The 8,370-nt window shown below is 41.3% G+C and overlaps 1 long non-coding RNA gene across 1 annotated transcript; it reads right to left on the bottom strand.

Moving 5' to 3' along the window:
• Window positions 1–456: 456 nt before the first annotated feature.
• Window positions 457–1,453, bottom strand: LOC141832925 (uncharacterized). The gene is made up of 3 exons (XR_012602177.1): window positions 1,391–1,453; window positions 1,194–1,308; window positions 457–527 (listed from the first exon to the last, which is right to left on the bottom strand). It is a non-coding gene; the product is annotated as an uncharacterized LOC141832925 (long non-coding RNA).
• Window positions 1,454–8,370: the final 6,917 nt, after the last annotated feature.

Here is an 8,370-nt window from a genome sequence, read left to right as displayed (position 1 = left end):
TACTAACCACAATTACATCAATAAATTTGTGAAATATCACTTTTCTATTGCAACATAATGTAAAGTTGATAATGCTAGTTTATGTAGATCGAATCCAGTTATCACTCATTAACTAACCTCAAATAGGTAGTATTGTTTCTTGCACAATGGAATTTACATATTAATATGGACTAATATTAGAGGTTGTACAAAATATTTGCTGCATTAGAAGAAATTTGATTGAAATGAAAATTTTAACAACAATTTCACTGATCTATATCTTGTACATATTATTCTTGAACTGTGATTAGTGTTGCATGTTTAAGTATTCTTTTGCCAATCTAATATCTTCCATTCTAAAACAGTTGGTGCTTTTTAAAAGGTATTGTATCAATACAGGGCATAACAAATGAATGTCATCTTGTGAAAGGTATATAAAATATTGAAATACTCAGTAGAAGTTCCAAGAAATACTTACAGCATCACTGTGAAGTCCATATACTGACAGGACAAAACAAGTTTGATCTGACTCACACATTATATAGTACCTAATAAGAACATTAACTGCATCAAAGTTGGGTATGATTTAGGTACAAGCATTAAAGCACATTTGATGTGTGGCAAGTGAGAATATGAATCAAGGAGGCAATGTGCCACATTAAGGGGCCCACATATTTCTGCACAACTTAACACATAAGATATGAATATATAGATAAAAAGTCAACTTTTATTATCTTTTACAGCTTGGGATAATGTCAAACAAGGACCAGGACATGTCCTGGGCTATTGATACCTTTTCCAACTATGTAGTTAAATAATCAGTAGACTTAATACGATTGCTAATATAACATTGATGAAAACCATAGTTATAAATGCTATTGCTGAGTTGGCATTTCAGCTATTCTCACAAGATCACTTAATTGCACTTAAAAGAATTTAAAAAATTAAATAATAGGAGAATGATCCTTCACTATCAAGATGTATGTTAGGTATCAAATGGAATTGGCTTTGACAAAGCATATCAGTTCTCTCCTGTCCTTTAAACTATTTGCTTTACCTGTCATATAGAATAGCTGTTGAGAGCAAGTATAAAAGGCTCTTTAAATATCAAATCAGAATAATAAGATATAAAGAATCATTAGATGATGTGACCTAAAGACTTCTCTTGTAAATATTAATAAATAAACAGAATTAATAGCATAGAGAAAACTTACAATGGGGCAATATCCTCATGCTTAATGAAGAGTAGTATTTTCCCAATTACTGCCACTGCTTTGTTGAGCCCCTCCTTTAAAGTATTAATGCTAACTTTTCTGTGTGATGATTTCACTTAAAAAACATGTAAACATTAAGCAAAATGCTTTCAATCAAATAGATGGTACCCTACTGAATAGAAAAAACGATAACTTACAACTAATTTCATCTAAGCTTGATACTAGTGATGCTAATCGTTTAGCTCTGGTCAACACCTACAACAAATTTGTAGAACAAGAGCATCATTTTAGCAAAGTATAGCTGCAAGAATGTGAACACTTTTGACTTGCCCAAGCAAATTCTTTAGCCAAAAAACTAATAATAAATAAGGAAATATATTTTTTAAAAAAAATAAAAATATATACTAAGAAATAATAGGTGGATGAATATTGAACATTAAATGACAAAAATTCCATGTTTAAAACTTTAAGTCGACCAATAAAACCCCTGGACAAGGAGAAGGGCCTTTTAGACACTAGAATTCTAATGCAATAAAGAAGAGTTTATAAGAGAGGCATAATATATGTTAAGAGTGTTATTCATGAAGGTTTGTGTTCCCAGGACACATTGTGTATGAGAACTATCTAAAATATGTACACAAATCAACTTGGAAATATTAATGTCAGCAAAACCAATAATGATACTTACATTTGAGATTTTGTGTTCCCATACGATAATCTGAGAAACATTCTTATCCTCAAGCAATAATATTGTGCATACTCTGAAGCAAAGTTTAAAATATCGAGCCGTGCCGGAGTCTCAGTCCCGGACCGGAACGATACAGTTTTGGTACCATATCGTACCGTGCCGGTATAGTTTCGGTATTTTTAAAATATAAAATATATTAATTAAAATAAAAAAATTAATCTAAATATTTAAAAATAAAAAATAAATTTTTTTAATAATTTTATAGATTTTAATAAAGCCTATTTAAATTATCCCGAACTATAATTTTGAACTATAGCTAAGAATTGATTATTAAAACCTAATTAACCCCTAAGTTTTAAAAAACAAAAAGAAAAAGAAAAATCGCACGATCGGTATGCACGGCCCGCGCGCGGAGCGTCGCCGGGCCCCGGCGGCATCGCCGGCCCCGAGCGGCGCCTCCCGCGGTGTCGTCGGGCTCGGGCGGCGTCGTCGGGCTCGGGCGTCGCCGAGGCCTCACGATGCCTCTGGAGGCGTCGCTGAGCCCGGGCGACGCCTCCGAAGGCATTTCCCGGCCGGAATTCCTGTGTCGGCGCTGTGCCGGTGCCAGTGCCTCGGCAGAAAGATATTTTTTGCCCGTATCGCCCGATACAACACAAAATTTCAATCCTTGCTCTGAAGCAACTTGTTGTTACTTGTAATTTCATATCAAGGATATCTTCCCCATTGCAAAAGGTATGCATATCCGTTTTAAATAAAATCAAGTTTCTGTTCAATACATGCTTCTCTTAATCTCAATTGTGGATCCCATGACATCAACAGATGTGAGTATAATGTACCGATTAGCATTTTAGCTGAAAGGTAATGTATGCCTTTCAAGCCTTGTCTTCCCCTCAAGTTGCCCGAGTTGATACGCCGCCTCATCCTTATGATCTTTCAGCTCAGGGGACGCTGGAGGATCATCCAACCAAGGACTAGGGCAAGTATATGGCTACGGTGCCAAGCCCTAATTTTTGAGGGACACTCTCCCAAGAAATTGCATTTGCCCCTAGTAGCAAAAAAGAAGACACCCAGCTCACTCCCACAGAGATAAAATAAACGATGGAAAATGACCGGCTCCAAGGGTATTTGAAACAGCCGAAAGATAATGACAACGCTGGTGACTAAACGGAAGGAGTTGGGAGCCAGTTGGGAAAGAGATATCTGGAAGTACTGCGATAACTCCTGAAAATACGGGGAGAGGGGAAATCGCAATCCGCCCTGCATCTGACTCTCGAAGAAGGTCACAAATCCTGTGGGCTGGTTGTTCGATCGTTCGTCCGGCAGCGGAACCCGTAACTCGTGATCCCAAGGGAATGCCATATATCTCTCGAAAATGCCCCAACATTACTGCCGTCACGGAGGACTGTTCTCGATCGAACCACCTGTCAGTGGCCATCGCCTCTGCCATTGCTAGGGTTGCAAGAAGAAGAGAGACGGAAGAGCACAGAAACAACTCACGGTGAGGGGTCGAAATTAGAAGAAACTTGCGCCGCATGGCACATTTGTTCAAACTTGAACTAACCGGTAGCCGTCGGATCATGACCATAAGAAGATAAAGCGACAGGAGGCCGACAGATGGCTATATACCTCTCCCCATGCTTTTCTCTCTCTGCTCCAGGCATGGCATGGTGTATCGCCTCCTGTAGATCCTTGATGGTCCCCCATCTGCTGTTAAATCCGCCGTCGAACCTCTCCACCTTAATCCGTCCAATTAGTCGGACTACGTCTCCTTCGACTAGACTTGAGGGGGATGCTTATGATGCGGGGAGTCAAGGAAGGTAACGCGGTCTTTCTTTAAGGCACCGCCAAGTCAAAGTCTGAGCCATGGCGGCAAGCCCTCTCCTCTCAGTAGGAGAAACTCCCGTCTCGACAAGCCCTCTCCTCTCAGCAGGAGAGACTCCCGTCTCAGCAAACCCTCTCGTCTCGGCAGGAGAGACACCCGTCTCGGCAAACCCTCCCGTCTTGGTAGGAGAGACTCCTATTTCGGCAAGCCCTCTCCTCTCGGCAGGAGATACTCCCGTTTCGGCAAGCTCTCCCTCTCGGCAAAGGAGAATATTCAACTTGTTCCTTGGCGTCGACGTCGAGGAGCTCCCTCCCGGAAAGTTTCGTCCTGTCTCTTTTACCTCCGTCTATGAACCCGGCCACTCCACCTCTACCAGGATAGACTTTAACTCTAACCTTGACCTTCTGACACAGACCACAAGCGTCACCGCTGAAAGAGGAAGGGACCAGTCCATTGCTCAAACGCAGCTACTTCTGGCGCCAGTCCTTGTTACTCCGCCGTATTAAAGGAGCTCCCCGTCCTTATACGTGGCTTCTTCCTCTAACCTCGTGGCTTGCACGCATTACCATAAAGAAGATACGGGATATCAGACTCGGGCTTCCCCTATGAGCTTCCCCTATGCATATAGCCTAGAATACAGGGGACAAAAGGAAGGTTCTTCTGGTGATCGTGTGTGGGCCCGAGGCGCATAACAACCATCTTCCCATACGGAACCCAAAGGTTGGTTATAAAAGGAGTAACTCATCTCCATGCGGGAGGTCAATGTCGAAGGAACTCTCTTACTACTATTCTTACTACTGCTGCCTTTTACTTTTCCTGGCGGGAACCTTAACTTGAGCGTCGGAGTGGCTTACCGGGATCCCCCGGGGCGCCATTCTAACCTCCCTTGTGAAGTGTGTTTCAGAATTCTCTTGACCGTGGACACCCGAGGTGCCCTTAATCCCACTTGACTGCGGGATTGCTCACGGCAGACAGTTCGTTGACTAGTGGCTTGACCTTCCACGACATTTGGTCGGAACAGCTGGTAAGAGAATTTTATCACTATAACACTAGACAATAATTGTAACATATCTACAATTCAAGGATGTATACAAGTCTTAAAATAACGCGATAAATTATAATACGTATCATCAAAATTGTAACAAAAATAAGAATGCAAGAAACAAATAACAAGAAAATGATTTTTAAAAAAAACTCCACAAAACAACCTTGTAACCGCATATACAAGTGTTCCTACAAATTTGAGTCAACTATTTGTCTTTCTAATCTGAACAAAACTATAAAAGAGTACAACTATTAATAAAATTTGGAGAAGAGCCTCCTAGGAATGCAAACAATAAAATAAAAAATATATAGGTATAATACACCTCATGCTCAATACAAATAAATGGATAAGGCTACACTTTTTAACCTGATGGAGGCTCTCTTCAGCGCAAAGTGGGTATTTTATATTCTCTCATTAAAGTCAAAAGGCTCAATGAACAAAAACCACAATACTCTCATGCTATCCAATAAGGTGCCACCTATCTGTTATAGAACCAATGTATACTAACTATCATGAGCCTTAATTGTCTCATCAACCAAGATGTTTCTTTAGGGAAAAGGAGTTATTAATCTATATTGCAATATCTCATCTAGGACATCAATCGTGCAGGAAGAGCATGGTGCCAATCGGGAAGATATCTTGTTATGGCCAATCAACGAGGTCATCCAGGACATCAATCATGCAGGAAGAGCGTGGTGCCAATCGGGAAGATATCTTGCTATGGCCAATCAACGAGGCACATGCCCAACTAGGCACACGCTCGATCGAGCACACGTTTGAGTAAAACAGACATATATAGAGGTGAAGTGGCTCGACAACACATCATTTTGGGAATATCCTCGAAAAGATCATATAGGACTCCATCATTCACATCACTTTAGGAATGTCTGCTCAAGAACATCCTTAGAAAGATCACATGTAATTCTAGCTATGCACATCACTTTGGGAACATCTTTGCCTAGGAACATCTGGTTGGATATCTCTGTGCATTTTAAAATTTTTATTTCAATAAATAAGTAGCGAAAATATAATAAACTAAATTATTATAACATGCACATCACACATATACAACAAGGATACACACATGTGTAGATATAATAGTATAATTAAATAGCATGATTAAATTCTACATGTTGGACGACGTGAAGTAGAAACTGTATTAACTAGCAACCTTCTGAAAAATTACCTCTACTCGTATCCACACCAAGATCTTTATGAGATGACTTCACTAAGTGACGTGTAGCATCTTCTTTCGGTAGTAATCGAAGAAGGGAGACAAAGCGATCCAAGAGAGGATCCACGATTTGATTTGGTATTCAATGACATTAGGCAACCCGACGATACAAAATGAAGTATGAAATTTTGCTTCCACCCGATGGTTGATGGTTGGCTGATAGAGGAAAGAGTTCCACCAACGGCGCCAAGCTCTCGGCAGCGTTCTTCTCCTTGGTGGTCGATGGCAACTATTGTTTAGTGGCTGGCCGAAGGGGGGATGTCAGTGGCGTTCCTTTATCAATAGCAACTAGAGTTGTGGTTGGGAAGCCGGCGACGCTTGGAGGTGGTCGGCGGCAACAAAGGGGAGAGGGAGAGAAGAGAGGATCCAGAAACCTAACTCTTAGGTTTTAATCCACTTCTTTATTTTTCTCTTCTAACTATATCTATTTATAGATCTCTAACGGGTTCAATTAGAGAACCCAACCCATATCTCCTAATCCAAAATATAAACCATTATCCTTAAGTTTGGTTCAAGATCAAACTATGTTAGTTCAAAATCAAACCATCTTTTAATTAAAATCAAATTAATTTGGTTTACAATTAAATGAAAGAGGATCCAATTCGTCTTCAAAAGAAGTGAGCCATCTAGGCTTCCGTTCTGATAAAATACTCCCACCGTTGTTGAGCATCTACAGGAGACCTATGGTATCCCCGCCGACCATAAGATTAGGGTTCTATCACCCGAGCATCGATCGCATGAACCGCCTACCAGCTTTCTGACCTTCTTTGAGAGCTAACTGGTAGACGGGTTGCGATTCCCTCTTTATCTTTACTTCCAAGAGTTGTCCCATTACTTTCAAATCTCCCTATCCAAATTGGTGTCTAATTCCTACCGCCTAATATGCAGTGTAGTTATCCTCTCCTGCCTCTACCACAGCGGGTGATGGAGGAGCTCCAGGCCGCGTCTACGACTCCTCACTAGCCGAACGTTCAACGACCAAGGACTGCCTAGAGAGAAGCCCAGAGCCCACTCGATCTGCTGAAGGCACTCGGGGAGCGTCAAGTCGAGGAGGAACATCTCTTGAAGGAGCACCAAGAGGCTTTCTTCAAGTCAGTCGAATTCGTCGAGGCGCTATCCTCAAGGAGCAATAACATGCTGCATTACGACTTCAAGGGCGCTCTTCGGCAGTGCGTGGAGGCTGGGCCGATCTCCCGAGACTCGGACCTTGGCTTTCTGAACCTGTAGAGGGTGTGGGATGAGTTGCCCCTTCCAAGAAGGTAGACTAAGCGGGTGGCTATCCCTTCATGCTTCCATTGTATCATTTTTTTTTATTGTTTGAGGGACTGCACTATTTGTAAGGGGTTATGTTCCACATAGATAATTTTGAATAAAACTAGGTTTCTATTCAAATGAACCTTACATTTTATCTAAGGGTTTGGGCTTAAGTAGAGTGACAGAGTGAGGGTTCGTGGGGCCGAGATGGTCGGTAGCCCAGGCTGAGTCGACTGAGGTCATAAGGTTCAGAACGGAGGTATTGGAGATAAGAGTGGCTGAGACACTCAAGGACGAGAGCCAGGGTCAAGCTGAGACCGAGGTGTCTGAGATGAAAATGACCGAGATGCTTATAGACGAGAGTGAGTCGAGACCGAGGTATGGCTTTGGGCTGTGGCAGTGTCTGTGCCCATGGAGTTGAGTTGACCAATCTCGTCAGATCAACCCAGCCAACAATCTACCATCGCCTCTTATCCTGTTAAAAGGCTCGGTCTGGCAGATTAGGTGAGGGAAATCCTCAATGATATGGGTCGACTAGTCTTGATGGGTCGGCCCAAATCTTAATCTTATGGACGTCGTCCCCCATCTATTATTTTAGCTCAATCTAGGAGAGCGGATCAGGCGCATCGGTTTGACTGCACCCTAGCCGGCACCTGTGGGAAGGGTCAAGGGGCTCGACGGTGGGACTTCTCAAACGTGGGCACGTGGTGTTATAGGCTTTAAGTGCTTGTTTCAGAATCTCGAAGCTTGCTATGGAATCCCTTGGATCTTAAACTCCAATAACAAATATGAATCTGTCAATTGAATATTACTTGTTGAATTTTAAATCCATCTTAATGTTAAAAAATCTTATTCTCTAAGTTTTAATTTTAATTTTTTAAACTTGAATTTGATCTTTGTTGATCAGTCTTGAATCATTCGTCTTTAGTTTCGTCCTTGAATCTCAAATTTCAATACTTAAACTCTAGGTCAAATCACAATTTCAATCTTAAACATTAGAAAAACTGAGTATTAGAATCGAATCGTAAGTTCTTAAATCCTTAATTTTGATCTTCAATTTCGAATCAATGCCTCAAACTTCGAACTCACACTCAATTGTTGTTAATCAATCATTAATCATGTTCCTAAACCTCG

This window comes from Curcuma longa, chromosome 8 (genome assembly GCF_044706935.1).
Source record: "Curcuma longa cultivar G26 ecotype Majalengka, Jawa Barat chromosome 8, ITB_CL_G26_1.1, whole genome shotgun sequence".
Classification (NCBI taxonomy): domain Eukaryota; kingdom Viridiplantae; phylum Streptophyta; class Magnoliopsida; order Zingiberales; family Zingiberaceae; genus Curcuma; species Curcuma longa.
Note: the sequence above shows the minus strand (reverse complement) of the source record. Positions and strands in the feature narration are given on the sequence as shown.